Source organism: Littorina saxatilis, unplaced genomic scaffold (genome assembly GCF_037325665.1).
Source record: "Littorina saxatilis isolate snail1 unplaced genomic scaffold, US_GU_Lsax_2.0 scaffold_986, whole genome shotgun sequence".
NCBI lineage: Eukaryota > Metazoa > Mollusca > Gastropoda > Littorinimorpha > Littorinidae > Littorina > Littorina saxatilis.
This window is the reverse complement of record NW_027128173.1, coordinates 7,501-25,196: the sequence shown is the minus strand read 5'-3', so window position 1 is coordinate 25,196 and position 17,696 is coordinate 7,501.

Here is a 17,696-nt window from a genome sequence, read left to right as displayed (position 1 = left end):
AGACTCCCTCCTTTTTACATTTAGTCAAGTTTTGACTAAATGTTTTAACATAGAGGGGGGAATCGAGACGAGGGTCGTGGTGTATGTGTGTGTGTCTGTCTGTGTGTGTGTGTGTAGAGCGATTCAGACTAAACTACTGGACCGATCTTTATGAAATTTGACATGAGAGTTCCTGGGTATGATATCCTCAGACGTTTTTTTCATTTTTTTGATAAATGTCTTTGATGACGTCATATCCGGCTTTTTGTGAAAGTTGAGGCGGCACTGTCACGCTCTCATTTTTCAACCAAATTGGTTGAAATTTTGGTCAAGTAATCTCCGACGAAGCCCGGACTTCGGTATTGCATTTCAGCTTGGTGGCTTAAAAATAATTAATGACTTTGGTCATTAAAAATCTGAAAATTGTAAAAAAAAAAATTTTTTATAAAACGATCCAAATTTACGTTCATCTTATTCTCCATCATTTTCTGATTCCAAAAACATATAAATATGTTATATTTGGATTAAAAACAAGCTCTGAAAATTAAAAATATAAAAATTATGATCAAAATTAAATTTTCGAAATCAATTTAAAAACACTTTCATCTTATTCCTTGTCGGTTCCTGATTCCAAAAACATATAGATATGATATGTTTGGATTGAAAACACGCTCAGAAAGTTAAAACGAAGAGAGGTACAGAAAAGCGTGCTATCCTTCTCAGCGCAACTACTACCCCGCTCTTCTTGTCAATTTTACTGCCTTTGCCATGAGCGGTGGACTGACGATGCTACGAGTATACGGTCTTGCTGAAAAATGGCATTGCGTTCAGTTTCATTCTGTGAGTTCGACAGCTACTTGACTAAATATTGTATTTTCGCCGAACCTGGGATCGAACTCACGCTGACAGCGGCCAACTGAATACAAATCCAGCGCGCTACCAACTGAGCTATATCCCCGACCACCAAAAGGAACTGACCGATAGTGGTCGTTATAGACAACTGATGGCTATAGAAATGCACTACTGGTACAAGGTGAATTAGGTAAAGAAATTAAGCTCGTCTGGGATCCTTGTGAGTGGTCGGCGTGGGAAGGTGGTCGGTTTTCAGAGGTGGTCGCAAAGGCAGGTTGGACTGTTCCTTGCTTTCCGTACATACGCGATTGTGTTCGACACCACACAACAGTCACGTGGAATAAGAGGATTTTTTCACATGGACACGTACCAGAGATTAGCAGCCTGACACAGAGCATCACTTTCTGTGCAGCGAAGGAGAACTTTCCCTGAATACATTTCTTAACTGACACATGTTGTTAATCTGCGAAGTTAAATTTTGATAGAAACTAAATCCAACGTGGCAACTATGCACAGCAAGGAACCGGGCTGTTGCTTGTGTGTACATGTGTACAAGTGGAAAGATGCTCTCGTTTCATGTAAAAGCATGGAGGTAGAGAGAGAGAGAGAGACTATAGGGCTGTCTGTGAGTGTGCAGGGATCTCTCTCTCTCTCTCTCTCTCTCTCTCTCTCTCTCTCTCTCTCTCTCTCTCTCTCTCTCTCTCTCTCTCTCTCTCTCTTCATAACCAAAAATACCTCAATTGTGACAGAAACAACTAAAAGTCAGCAGAAACTTACTTCTGAGATTATAACAATCTCTTAGTCTTAGCAGAGTAAAACTTTTTTTACTAAAAGAGAGAGAGAGAGAGAGAGAGAGAGAGAGAGAGAGAGAGAGAGAGAGAGAGAGAGAGAGAGAGAGAGAGAGATGTCCCTTTACACTCACAGATATCCCTATAATCTCTCTTTCTCTCTCTCTCTCTTCTTGAACACCTATGCTGTCAATCATTTTGCACGCGCATACATACATACATACATACATACATACATACATACATACATGTATTACCCAATATTGACGGACTGTGTGATGATATCTTCTGCTATGGTCTGTTGAGACAGTGATATCAAAATCGAGACCGGAGGTCGAGATTTTGATATCACTGTCGAAACAGACCAATAGCAGAAGATATCATCACACAGTCAGTCAATGTTAGATATATTGCTAATTCTCTGGACATTTTGTATTTACTGTAAAGAAATTACAAAAGTATTTGTCTCAGTTTTGGCTGTTCCATATCCCTCCCTCTGATTATTATTTCTTTTTGTTCACTCTTTTCTTGTACTTTTCAGTATTTCAAAATGTCTTTTGTTTCAAAAAGTCTTTAGTCACTTGCTCAACTGAATTCTGGGATCATTACATTTTCATATATATTTGTTTGTTTTTAAATGTAGGTGTTTTTGTTTTTGAAGTGGGGAAGCAATAAAGAGGTTGTCGATATCAAAACTGATATCGACGGAAATGTCGTCGATATCACTTTTGCACTGAGCTCAGTTTTGCCCAATTGACCAATGGAAATCCACGTAACATATGAAATAGCAATATACATACATATTACATACTGTGATACATACTTGTATTCATGATACATACACACACACACACACACACACACACACACACACACACTGTCACATCGCATACACTTGCAGTCTGAGTCAATCCTCTTTCACCAGGATTCCGGATTCGCGACCTTAGTTCTATTTTGGTCTGCGGGAAAGATAGTCAATGTTGTCTCAGTTATTTTTGGCAGGATTCATCGATTTTTGCCAACAACTGCCTAGCCGCGTATCGTAATTAGGAATTCAGTGAATCTTGTCTTGTCGATGAAAGATTTAAAAACGCCCCTCATACCGTGTAAACCGTCGTAAGTGTAAGACCGCCGCATATCGTTTCAGGCTTTTACATACATTATGGAATCTGAGCACCCCTTCGCTTGTTCGCCAAAAGCCAACAGTCGGACATCTTTCTGTGCTTTTATTATTTTTTTTGTTGTTGCTGACGTAGGTGTCATTTATAACGTTAATTCAAAATACTAAATGTACACACACACACACACACACACACACACACACACACACACACACACACACACACACACACACACACACACACACACACACACAGAAATTCTCACTAAGTTCGCACAGGAAGCAGCCAGGCTGGTGATTGTAAATTGACACACGCCCGAGCGGACGAATGCTCTGATTCCACATGAAAGCCTTATGCCTGAACCCATCTGTGTTGGTTTAAATACCAACTACAGTTTACACGGAAGAACCACGTCTTTAAATCTCGAATCGACCACCACAGATTTACTGCAGTTTGGGTAAAGTGTGCGAGTGAAATAATCCTCGTATCCCACGCGAGCGAAAGGTCTGGACACTTGACTGAGTGGCGTTGAACAAGACATTAAGGACAGTTAGAATGATAGGTGTTAAAGTTTAAATTTCGTTGAAGAAAAGAGACCAACGAAGAAGGATGCTCCCCGCCCCCCCAAAAAAAAGAATAAAAAGAAAGAAAGAGGCAACAAATGAGGTCAAAACAAAGTCGCGTTGAAGATGATCATTGATCGTATACTGTATACTGAAGGGGCGGTGTGTTTACTGATCGGGTCTTCGTAATGTTGCCTTCGGTCGTTGGCCTCACGTGGTCCTTGTTCGTGACCTTGGGGTTGCGAGTATGTGTGTCAGTCTGCCAACCATAGATCGGGTCACCCACGTGGTACACATGTCCCTTCTATCGACTTTGTGCAGAATAAAAGTTCTAGTTCTCAGTCTGTGCCAGTGTTTGCTGTTCCGATTATCGCGTTGTGTTCTGTTCACGGTGATTCAGACCGAGCCAGCTGTTCACAGCTGTTAACAAATCCCTGATTCAGGCTTGAAAATAATAATGATTCGCTTTTCTATAGCGCAAGTCCCGATAACAGACCCATGCAGGCTCTTTACATGAGTTATAATCACACCACCACTAATCACCCCCCCCCCCCCCCCCCCTGATTCAGGCTTGAAAATAATAATGATTCGCTTTTCTATAGCGCAAGTCCCGATAACAGACCCATGCAGGCTCTTTACAATTCCAATACAAGAAACATAAAAACCACACACAGAATGCAACTTAAACTATTCTAGCAACAAGACTAAGCACAGTCAACAACAGCACAGTCAACAACAGCACAGTCAACAACAGCACAGTCAACAACAGCACAGTCAACAACAGCACAGTCAACAACAGCACAGTCAACAACAGCACAGTCAACAACAGCACAGTCAACAACAGCACAAACACAACACTCATTGGAGAAAAATGCTTGAAATGCTTGCTTACAATGATCATGAGTTAAAATCACACCACCACTAATCACACACACACCCCACACCCACACCCCCCCCCCCCCCCAGAGAGACACACACACACACACATGCAAACAAACACACACCCCCCCCCCCCCCCCCGAGAGAGACACACACACACATGCAAACAAACATACACACACACACACATGTAAACAAGCAAACACACACACACACTTGCGGCATACTATCGAGCAGCCTGCTGTATGCCGTACACACGAAGGGGAAAAAGGCACTAGCAGGTCTGCACATGAGTTGAGCGGGGAGATCGGAAAAATCCCCACGCTTAACCCACCATGCGCGGCCGGGATTCGAACCCAGGACCTTCCGCTTTGGAGGCCGGCGTCTTACCGGGATGTTGGCTTATTGAGAATGTAGCTTGTATTGTTTACATTAGCGTTGACCGTATGACACACTCGCAACCCACCAAGGTCGCTAACAAAGAACACGCTGACCAACAATCGTGTGCTCAGTTCTTGTGGGGGCGGAATAAAAATTTAAAGAAAGTCTTTGTTTTTTTGGCAAAATAACTGAAAAATATGTTTTTTTGGAGGAAAAAAAATCCCGACCTACCGACCCTATTTTTTGGGGCCTATGTTACCGTAAGCAGATTTTTTTTTTTTTGCCTAACAAGGAACACGCCGGCCAGCGACCGAAAGCAACCGTATAATAGAGAGACAGCACGCGCTGTTGGGAAACTGTTCTGTGTTTTGGATTGACATCTTGAGGCTGTGTGGACCGGATCCTACACCGGAATCTCATAAAATGTCCCAGTGTCTGGGTCACAGGAACCGGTGATTGTACATGTTGTATGTCAGTACTTCAGTGGAACCCCCCCTTTAAGACCTCCAAACTCTGAGAAAAGTAGGGGGGGGGGGGGTCGTCTTGAAAAGGAGGTAAATTTACAGAGGTTATGAACAGAGACTCTGGAAAGTAAGGTCAAAGGAAATGTCATTTCGTAGATATGACCTGTTTGCGCGATTACTTTTCGGGTATTTTCAGATTTTTTTTTTTTTTTTGACTGCGAGAACTGCGAGTAAGTAACCTGCATGTTACATAAACATGTATGTATTTGCAACACACACACACACACACACACACACACCCCGCCCTGAATCATGCACCCCCAGTCTCCTCTCCCCTTCACGAAGAAGAGGAAGAAAGGGAAATCTCGACCAGACAGACTAGTTCTCTGGACAATTGTGTCGGACGGAGACCCAGGGATTTAGACAAGAGGCGAAAGGCCTGCTCTATCGTTCCAGACCCCCAGCATTAAACACTGCCAAACACGAGTTTGGATCGATTGGGGTCCTGGCATCGCTTGGAGCTGAAGTGCGTGTGTTGGCTGCTCTTAAGTGCCGTTCACATGGCAGACTTTCACTCAACTTTTACCCAACTTTCGTTGGTTTGAAATCGCTCCCGAGTTGTTGAGGCTAAGTCGTCGAAGAGTCTGCCATGTGAACGGCCCGAACGATTTAGGGTCGATTTAGGACAGATTTGGCCGCTGTTCACATGAGCAGCAATTTTGAGTTGACTTGGCGCCGACTAAAATTGCTTGAAAGTTGGGGGAAAGTTGGATGAAAGTCTGCCATGTGAACCTCACTTTAGCTGCTCTGCAACGCTGCTCCAGCTGCTGTCCTTGTGTGGCTTTCATTGTATTGGCAACATTCCAGACTTGCAGGCAATGTGCAGTGCGGTCGTACTTATTCGATCACTCTGTTGTGGATGATGTCGTTTGTTGTTGTTGTTTAAACAGGGTTTCATTTACTAGTGCGCCCTGCGCCATTGGCGCATTAAATCTGAAAATGTCCCATCACAATTCCCTTCAGTGCGTCAAAGGGCGCATTGAGATTACGTACCACTGCGCCACCAAATGTACACTTTACATCGGAGATAACACGATATAGCGGCTAATTCTCAGATTGCACAATAGTGCACCCTTTTGCATCTTTGGTCAAAACGCGTACAGGCCTCTTTGGCGCTTCTTGCCTTCGGCTATGTCCCATCGGAATTTGGATGAGTGGGACAAATGTCCCATTGCCTTTTTTCCCCAGGCTAAACCCTGTTGTTGTGGTTGTTGTTGTTGTAGGTGATGTCGTGTTGTTATTGTTGTTGTTGCTGTTGTTGTTGTTGTTGTTAAAGGGACAAAGTCCCCGCACAAAATACTATTCGTTATTTGTATATAGACCAAAACTGACATTTGACACCGATTGAGACAGGCAGTGTTCCCCCGGAGACCGCACCAGCGTTCGATGTGAACAATGACAGTCGAGATCTGTGTCAAATGTCATATTTTGGTCAGCAAAACAACTACCATTGATGTATCGATCGATTTGAGTAATAATTCCCGTGTTCAATCGATAAATGAATAAATCACTAAGCGGTCTCAGGCGCTACACAGTTCATTTTGGGGCTGGGAATGATGTCAACACACACCACAAAATGAGAATCGTGACGATATCTTTCAAGGTAGAACCACATGCAAAATCAGTTTTGAGTTCAACTTTGCTTGACGTTTTGTCATTCCTGGGGTACTAATTAACCGTCTTCTCTTTTTTATTTTTGAACTTATGCTTTTAAAAACGCTGTCCTTGTAAACGTCATTGCAAGCATGGCTTCTGTGGGTAGAGGGATGTTGCTTTGATTATTTTCTTCGGCACATTTTGCCAAAATAGTCATACAGAGTTGGCAATGTTCGTAACTTAAAAGCAAGCAGCCCTTGGCATCGCCTTTCTCTCGATGTACTTGTTAAAAAAAATTGTTATAAAAAATTATTAAAAAAAACCTCAGATTTTTGCAAAAGACGACAAAGTCGGATTGGCGATCGGAAAATAAGTTGAGGCATCACGTCGCCTGCTGACGACAATCATGCATGGAACGTGATGTGATGGGTTTTAAGGAGCATAGATAATAGAGATGACTGGCAGTGGAGCTTGGCGGGAGAATGTTTTTTATAGATTATGATCCCAAAAGTACACATTAACACATACAGGAGAGAAACCACATGGTGCAAAAAAAAAAAAAACACCACACACACACAAACACACACAAAGACAACAACAACAGGCCTTCGCTTCTGCAATATGAGTGCACTCGTGTATTTGTGCATGCCAGTTGATCGATCCGTTCGCCCGATTGGCGTATACAGACACGCTGCCTGGATATTGTTTAGGGACACCCCCCACTCTCTCTCTCTCTCTCTCTCTCTCTCTCTCTCTCTCTCTCTCTCTCTCTCTCTCTCTCTATTGTTGTTGTGCTTGTTGTTGTTTATTGGCCATGTTGCTCTCTCTTCTGCCCCCTTACAAGAATTAGGATTGAATGGACATAGGAAATACAAAGCACAATTCAAATTAGGATTACCAGGAAATAGGAAATACCAAGCACAATATCTCTCTCCCCCCCCCCCTCTCTCTCTCTGTCTGTCTCTCTCTCTCTCTGTCTCTCTCTCTCTCTCTCTCTCTCTCTCTCTCTCTCTCTCTCTCTCTCTCTCTCTCCCTGCATACATGTTCCTACACTATGAATGTCACCGGGGCATACTTATTTACATTTATTCCCCTTTCTATAAGATGGGTCCTTCACGAAGGGCAAACGCTTTGGAACGAGACTAATCCCGCCTAAGCCTTGAGTGTGTGCAACCATCCGTGGCGGAATGGATTTTGACGAGCGCAGGTTTTAACAGCTGAGCTGGCTTTGTATCTCTTTTGACTGAAAAGCCAGAGATTTCACGGGGCGCTTTTCTTGTTCTTCTTCTTCTTCTTCTTCTTCTTCTTCGTTCATGGGCTGAAACTGACACGTTCACTAATGAGTTTTAGCGGCACGCGTGGGTTTTTACGTGTGTGACCGTTTTTACCCGGCCTGCCATTCAGGCAGCCATACGCCGCTTTCGGGGGACACGGGACTTTTTGACCTCACAGCGTTGTGTCAACATGATACCCTGTTGTTACCGTGTGGCTTAATCGCTTGACCTTGACCTTATTTCGTATGTAAAGCCTCTTGTGAACCTCCACAGGTCTGTGCAAGGTTTTACGTGGTATTCGACACACACGAAATCTTCAGCTTGGCAACTTTTTGTGAATAGTGAGATGTTTCTGATTTAATATCATAATTGACGATTGTGCCAGTCTGCAAAATTCAATGACAAAAAAACTAATTCTGCAATGGCCAGGAAGCAGCCAGACTGAAGAGCAGTTGTCACTGTGTCAAAGACATAGAATGCTCTTATGCCTTGTAAACGCTTTTTTTAAATATTTTTTTATTTTATTTAATACAATGTTCTATCGCTGATTCTCCCTTGAACTTTTAGAAACTCAGCTTGAAGTGGAAGTCAGTGAGCTCAGTAAAGTTAGTTTACATTTTTCTCCAACTTTGACCCCGCGTTTCTCCAATCAGAGGCTTCTGTCAACAGTGTCCAAAGTCGCAGAAAGGGCCACCAATATGTCACGATAGTAAAATGGAATAAAGATTAGTTTAAACCAAGAGAGATGCACACAGATAGTAAAGACCAAATACAATAAAGCGATCGTAGAAATTGACTCTCGAGATCGATGCGTGCCTTGCCACTATAGCCGCGATTACAATCACCACCGCAAATTAACATGTAAATTGCTGGCTTTTGTCTGGATGTTCAATTGTATGGCCTCGGGATACACAATTTGTAGTAATCTGTGCGCTGAGCTATTAAGTTAAGGCGCTTAGCCTACTCAGGTGCAACCTGCCCTAGGTTTGTGTGCGTGTAGAATTAGACAACAAAGCGCTAATACCTTTTAGGTGAAGAATGTTATTACTGGCAATGTCCGGAAATTCAGTGCAAGCTGTTTCAGTGTTTTATTAAGCTGTAGGTGTTGCTTACTGATGTATGTAACACGTGCTTAGGTTATGACGTGTGCAACTACAGCTATACAACTTTATACAAAATATAGTATTTCGTAAATTTATATTTAAAGAGAATCTGAATAATCTTCGCTTTTAGTGTATACATGTGAAAGAAAATATAATTATATTGTCTACGCAAAAACAGCAGCGACCTGAAACGATTTCTAACGCGGTGTAACGGAGCGTCTGACATACTTTTTTTGCAGGAATTTAATTTGAAGCTAACACAACACACATTCTTCAAACTATTCTTGAAATGGCAAGAATTGACGGTTCGAAATCGTAGCTCATTTTAAACGGTGCTCTGTAATCGTGCAGTCCATTCCTTGCCAGTCTCAATCTGTCTTAAATTAAGACACATTTCTGTGTGTAACAACGTTCAGTCAATAAAGTTGTATTTTATTATATTTTGTGTGTGCAGTATTGTGTATTGTATTGAACCACGGAAGATTGGCATGGAATTCAATAAACAACCAAAATTTGGAGGTACTGTATTGCAACACCATGATTATTTAGCCGATTCAGCGAGATAGTAGAGTTTTGACGAACACTTCTTTTGACGTACTGTGACACTTTAATGTTCGTGGTGGTTTTTGTCAATATGCGTTGAACTTGAAGTCCTACATTGGCAATGTCCCGATTTGGCCCCGTGAGAGACGGGCGCAGTGGCGTGGTGGTAAGACGTCGGCCTCCTAATTGGGAGGTCGTGAGTTCGAATCCCGGTCGCTGCCGCCTGGTGGGTTAAGAGTGGAGATTTTTCCGATCTCCCAGGTCAACTTATGTGCAGACCTGCTAGTGACTTAACCCCCTTCGTGTGTACACGCAAGCATAAGACCAAGTGCGCACGGTAAAGATCCTGTAATCCATGTCAGAGTTTGGTGGGTTATAGAAACACAAAAATACCGAGCATGCTTCCTCCGAAAGCGGTGTATGGCTGCCTAAAAGGCGGGGTAAAAAACGGTCATACACGTATAAATGTGACCCTCCACCACGAAATGAGTCGCATGTCACATCGCGCGGTTCTGCGCTAGGCTTAATATAAGTCCGGGGAGTGTCTGGTAACAGTGTGAGGGTCACCTTAGTCACAGGCTTATAACTCCAACAGTTTTTGCTCTTTTCTAAAACGGGTTTCACCACTGGATAGAGCATAAAAAAACTCTTTAGGAAAAGTTAAAAAAAAAAATCATGCAAATGTGACATGCGACTCATTCCGTGGTGGAGGGTCACAAATCCACTCGGGCTAAAAACATGAGTGAACGTGGGAGTCTAAGCCCATGAACGCAGAAGAAGAAGAAGAAGGCCCCGTGAGAGGTTCACCGTCCCACTTAGTGAATCTCAAAGGGTGGCTCTTCTTTAGATCTGTGGCGACACTTCAACGGGGTTAATTCGGGAATGTACTCCTACTATTGCAGTTCCGCAATCGTATGCGCTGTAAAAAGCTGACTTGATCAATATGTTATTCTGCATCTTGTGTGACCGTAACTTATACCCCATCTGGTCAAATCCACAGCTGGTAGTGTTCCAGGCACAATCCTTTCCGCGAAAACAATTCGGCTTATCGTCTCATATATCTGGTCAGGTTTTAATACATGCGATAAGACTATCCCTCGAATTGGACACATACCAACATTCAACAGTATGGCTGCTTCGATTGCAGAGTGGTAATCTTTTTGATGAATTAATTTCAAAGATTGTCACTGTATTCACACACACACACACACACACACACACACACACACACACACATATACACACACACACACACACACACACACACACACACACACACACACACACACTTTAAAAACCGTGTTTGTAGAGAATTTTCTTTTCTTTTAAATATTGTAAAATATCCCACTTTGAACAGAAAGTAACCCGGCTGTATCTTTGAGGCATGATCTTGTTCCATGTAAAAAAAAGCCTGGCGGGATATGAGATGGAGAACCGAATTGTTTACACGTGAAAGACTGTGCCTTCGTGCCAGTGAAACACAACACTTGATGTTGTTTTCGTTGCCGTGAGACTTGCAAGGCCGAGTCTGTGTCACTGATCTTAGAACACACGGGGTTGGGCTAACCCTGTGCAGTGACCTGTGCGTATATTTGGGTATTAAACTTGACCTCCTTCTCGTGTTTGACTTTTGTTGGGTTTTGTTCCGAGAGTGTTTTGTTGTCGTATGACTAGATTTAGCTAGGTTAGCTCCTGGAGTGTGTGTGTGTGTGTGTGTGTGTGTGTGTGTGTGTGTGTGTGTGTGTGTGTGTGTGTCTCTCTCTCTCTCCCTCTCTCTCTCTCTCTCTCTCTCTCTCTCTCTCTCTCTCTCTCTCTCTCTCTCTCTCTCTGTGCGCGCGCGTGTGTGTTTGTGTGTGCGTGCGTGCGTTAGAAAGACAGACAGGTAGGCAGACAGACAGAAAGACAAACCGACGCTCCCACGCAAAATTATGTATTCGTCCCCGCAGTCGTGTGGGTGGTTTAACAGTTGATGGGTACTTGAATATCAATACTTGATCCGTGTCAACGCCTGCTGGCTTTTGTAGATGTGTATATATAGACAGAGTAATGAATGATGCTTTATCTACAAGTGTTGATTTATATCAGTATAAGAGTATTGATTTCCCACGCTCAGTGTTGGTGGCAGGCACACAATCATATTATTGCCATCAGTTTTCAGAAATTCGGCACATCAAGAATCGCAAACTGTTGCATATTTTGACCGGCTTCATTGCTGATTACAGAGTTTTGTTTTTTGTGTGTGGTAGTGGTAGTTGTTTTGTTTGGTTGTTTGTATATTTGTTTGTGTGTTCGATTTTTATAACACCCAGCGTAAGCGTACAGCCCTGTCGTCACCTGATCAGAAACAGCCGTCAGTGCTTTGATCGATCTGTTATTGTGACACAATGGACTTTGTCCTGCAGCAAGGATTTACTGTTTCGATTTATGTATTTACTGTAAGCTGTACGGTAATTTGCAAGCTGTTGCTCGCATGTTGGAAAGGTCGAGTTGGACACTCATTGCTGATAGTATACGGAAAAATAACATATAATATTTATTTTATTTATTTATTTTATGCAATTTATATCGCGCACATATCTCAACCACGGATTCAAGGCGCAGGGATTTATTTATCTGATTATGCCGTGTGAGATGGAATTTTTTTACACAATATATCACGCATTCACATCGGCCAGCAAACCTCAAGCCTATTAGGGCGAGCATTCACCTTTCACGGCCTATTATTCCAAGTCACACGGGTATTTGGTGGACATTTTTATCTATGCCTATACAATTTTGCCAGGACAGACCCTTTTGTCAATCGTGGGATCTTTAACGTGCACACCGAAGGGACCTCGGTTTTTCGTCTCATCCGAAAGACTAGCACTTGAACCCACCACCTAGGTTAGGAAAGGGGGGAGACAATTGCTAACGCCCTGACCCAGGGTCGAACTCGCAGCCTCTCGCCGCGTCCGAGGCAAGTGCGTTTACCACTCGGCCACCCAGATCTCTATTGTAAGTAATTTGAGCGGAACTGCTGTAATTAGGTTTAGTATGTTTCTGGTTTCATTCGTACTCACGGGAAAATGAATCATAGCAATAATTGTCACGTTATTGGCCTTACTAACAGGTACGTGCGCACGCATGCTCGTTCGCTCGCAAGCGCGCGCGCACGCACGCACGCAACGCACACACACACATGTACAAACACAATCATGCACACACACATATGTTCACACACACACACACACACACTGAGCGAGATATATTTTTAATTACCGTCCTGTATTTAAAAAAAAACCTAACTTTACGGCTTTAATCCTATGCTGTGTTGTACGTGGGTCAAGTCATATTTCACACCACTTTTCCTGTCGAGATGAAGTGTTTTTGTCTTTTTATTGCAGCTATGATCATCTGTCTCTGTCTTAAAGCTGGGCCTCTCGCCGTGTCATGCTGAGAGAGGGAGGGGGAGAGAGAGACAGAGACTCGGAGAGAGAGAGAGACGAAGGGAGAAGGGGAAGGGAGACAGACAGACAGACAGAGGGAGAGACAGGGACAGAGAGAGGCCCGGGAGAGAGAGAGAGGAGGGGGAGGGGGGAGGGGGGGGGGGCAGGCAGAGAGGAAGAGAGACAGATCTATAGAGAGGAAGTTGTAGTTTTTTAGGGCACTTCATGGGTTACCTGTAAGCGAAACAATTAGAACACCAGAAACAGGAACACACAGACAAACAAACATGAACAGAAAGTCATTTTACACACACACACACACACACACACACACACACACACACACATGACACACACACACACACACACACACACACACACACATGACACGGCCATGGCGTGTTTGCACTATGATGTCATGGAAGAATACATACACCGGTAGCAATGCCATGCATGTAACAAACAAGCAGACGTGTTTACAGATGCGCAATTCTAACACGGCAGCCTGCGTGACCTGAACTTGACAAGGGGAGATAACTGGTGCTATGGCACGGAATCTCACATAAACAGCGGAAAAAATCAAGGTGGAAATTACAAAAAGAGAAGCACTGGTAATACGTACGATGCCCCGTGTCGAACGGGCTGTTCACAGGTGTTAGCAGTTTTAGGTGAAGGTAAACTAAGCTGTTTACGACAGTCACCGTTTTCAATTGCTTCGTGCGTCTTTTTTTCTAACTCTTGAATTGGGTACCGTTGTGTTCCTTAAACTGTGCACTTTCTTTTGATACAAGGCTCACTGTGGTTTACTTGATCAAACACGTAATAGGCGCCAATGCATAAAGTAATTAGTTTGTTGCTTGTTATATACTATGCACACAGATAGACAAACATGAACTGCATGTCCACTTCACAAATTATGCGGCATTTTTGCTCATTAAAAAGGATCGGACCATTTGACTTCATTTTTTTATTTTTTATAAATCGAATTCATAGAAGCTTATTTCATGTAAAACATGTGCATGTGCCTAATGAAAACAAAACAAAAACTTTGAAAAAAAATTGGGCAGTGTTTCTTTGAAGGCAGTTCTGCTAACCATCTCCAATCTGGCTAGGCTGTTCATTGTTGGTATGTGATCAAGTGGATGGATGGTCTTATCCCACGTAACAGCATGGCCTGGCCTGACCTTCAGGACTGGGTGGCCGAGTGGTAACGCACTTGCGCTCGGAAGCGAGAGGTTGCGAGTTCGACCCTGGGTCAGGGCGTTAGCAATTTTCTCCCCCCTTTCCTAACCTAGGTGATGGGTTCAAGTGCTAGTCTTTCGGATGAGACGAAAAACCGAGGTCCCTTCGTGTACACGTCTACATTGGGGTGTGCACGTTAAAGATCCCACGATTGACAAAAGGGTCTTTCCTGGCAAAATTGTATAGGCATAGATAAAAATGTCCACCAAAATACCCGTGTGACTTGGAATAATAGGCCGTGAAAAGTAGGATATGCGCCGAAATGGCTGCGATCTGCTGGCCGATGTGAATGCGTGATGTATTGTGTAAAAAAAATTCCATCTCACACGGCATAAATAAATCCCTGCGCCTTGAATATATATGTGCGCGATATAAATTGCATAGAATAAAATAAAAAATTTAAAAACAAAATCCCTGCGCTTAGAACTGTACCCACGCGGAATACGCGCGATATAAGCCTCATATTGATTGATTGATTGATTGAGTCTAACTGTGCGAGTTGTCGACCCCTGTCAAGTGTTTGCGGGAGTGAAATAAATGTATATATATAGCTCCACATAAATATCGATTGGCTTGCGCAGCATTAACATCACGGACCCATACATGTGCTTATTCGTCTGACCTCGTAGCATACATCCTGAAAGTGCAGGGGGTCAGCCCGACCTTGTTACAAGAATGTGGGCCACAATAACATACGCGTACGGGTTGAAGGTCGGCCGGTTTTAGGTCATCGCCCGGTTTTATATTTTATTTTATTTAATGGTGGTTTTTTTTAATAACCAAAAGCCGTGCGATCGTCAAAAATATGCGTAAGTACTACAGCTGTTTATCCATGAGGGGGCGGGGCCGGGGCCGGGGGGGGGGGGGGGGGGGGATTCCGACAAGTGGTGACTGCTTGCTTTGGCAGGCAATTTCCAATGTGTCTATTCTTAGTTCCTGTTTCCGAAGAATCGCAGAACAGTGACCTACACCGAACGATCACCCAGAAACTGGTTGCACAAAGTGTCAGCCTCGGGATGCTTTTGTGGTGATGTCTCAGTTTCACATATATATGCAGAGACACGCGTGCGCGCGCGCACGCACACACACACACATACACACACACACACACACCCACACACATACACACACACACACACACACACACACACACACACACACACACACACACACACACACACACTGATTTAGAGAAAGAGAAGAAAAAATCTAGAGAGACTGACAGAGAGACAGACAAACAGAGAGACAGACAGACAGACAGACAGACAGATAGAGTGAGAGATAGAGGAGCAGGATGCCTGCGAACTTACGTCAGACAATGAGAAACAGAGTTTTGTTCCGGTGTAGGAGTTGCCGCACGGGAATAGCAAGAAGAGTTGTTTGTAAAATAAGTAAACGGTTCTAGACGCGCAGCATGTGCTCTGACCTAGTTCGATAACCTTTTGCCAGCTGCTTGTACAGGGAGACAGGAGATTTTGAGTATTTTGGGACTGTGGAATTTCACCAATGATTTTCTTCACGTGTTTCCAGTGAGTTGACCTAAACTTGGCCCAAAAATAATTGCAACAATTTTCGCACGCTCAGAAAAGCGTTAAACCACAATCCATTTTAATTGAACATTATATGCTGGAAAAGGTAATTATGTCTACTGTTCATATCATTTGTTCGATCGGTGGTACTTTGTATAGGCATCCCGTGGCAGCCTGTCAAATAAGGTCACCCTTAAAATCGACTTGACAAAAACCAATGCACCGTATATTAAAATCTGCAAAAAATCAGAATGTGCACTTACCAAACACTTCTGACTACCATTGGAAAGGCCATTCAATTTCCTGTTCGGAGCATTTTGTTTCATGCACCTTACGTCTCTAGTCTTTATGTAGCCTTTTGTCAAAGGCGGTAGGTGTCAACCGTTTCAGAGGCCAAAAAAGGCACGTTATGCGGCCATTTTTGAGGGGGTCCTCCACTGAGAGAGCCATATCTGCTCAAGTTCCCAATGAATTGCTTTGGAAATTTCAGAGGTTATGACCAATCTTTCTTTATTTGGTGTTTAACGTCGTTTTCAACCACGAAGGTTATATCGCGACGAGTTATGACCAATAGGCTGACCAGAATGTGTGAGGATTTTTGTGAACGTGTATATCAAGCGTGTCGTATTACGTAACTTTTCCGAAAGATCTAAACAAATATTCTTATTAATTCAGGGTTTAAGGACAAGAAATCCACACACATTCTGGTCAGCCTATTGGTCATAACTTCTGAAATTTTCAAAGCAGATATGGCTCTCTCAGTGGAGGACCCCCTCAAAAATGGCCGCAAAACGTGCCTTTTATGGCCTCTGAAACGGTTGACACCTATCGCCTTTGACAAAAGGCTACACAAATACTAAAGACGTAAGGTGCATGAAACAAAATGCTCCGAACAGGAACTTGAATGGCCTTTCCAATGGTAGTCAGAAGTGTTTGGTAAGTGCACATTCTGATTTTTTGCAGATTTTAAAATACAGTGCATTGGTTTTTGTCAGGTCGTTTTTAAGGGTGACCTTGTTTGACAGACTGCCACGGGATGCCTATACAAAGTACCACCAATCGAACAAATGATATGAACAGTAGACATAATTACCTTTTTCACCATATGAAGTTCAATTAAAATGGATTGTGGTTTAAACGTTAACGCTTTTCTAAACGTGCGAAGATTGTTGCAATAATATTTTGGCCAAGTTTAGTTGAATTGTCTTTTGTTGCTGCATCACAAATTATATACATGTAATGTACTTTCTTTGGGGATGTATATGTGTGAAGTCATCGGAGCCTGAGGGGGGGGGGGGAGGGGGGGGGCGTATAGAGAGGTACAGACAGACAAGCAAAGAGAATATAATAAGAAAAATCGTACATGTTCTGAGGTAGCAACAAGGAATAACAACACAAAAGCAGTCTGGACTTTCGAGGTAAGATCCCTAAATATATGTAGTCTAACTCTGTGAGGGTAGTGTGCTTTAGTAATACTACTTTTAGCACTCTTTTATGTAATCTGCTAAGTGGTTTTAAGGAACTTTCACTTGCTGAGTCCCATAGCGTGGATAATAACAGGTTGAATATGAGCAATGAAGAATAAATTTCTGGTGTGGCAGTTCAGGAAGTGTTTAATTCTAGATAAGAGATACACTTTCTTTGACACCACTTTACTAAGTTGCTCTATGTGGGTTGACCAAGACAAGTTGTTATCAATATTAACACCCAGCAGTTTGTGATGGTCGATTTTTTCCACTATTTCACCATCTATCATTAAAGCAGGACCAGCTAAACAAAATAAAAAAACACAAATGTCCTTGGCGCTGGTTTGCTTGTTTGTATCGGTGGTGGCTGTGGGTGTTCTTGTTGTTCTTGTCGCTGTTATAGTGGTCCGAATGAGCAAGTAGCTGTAGCA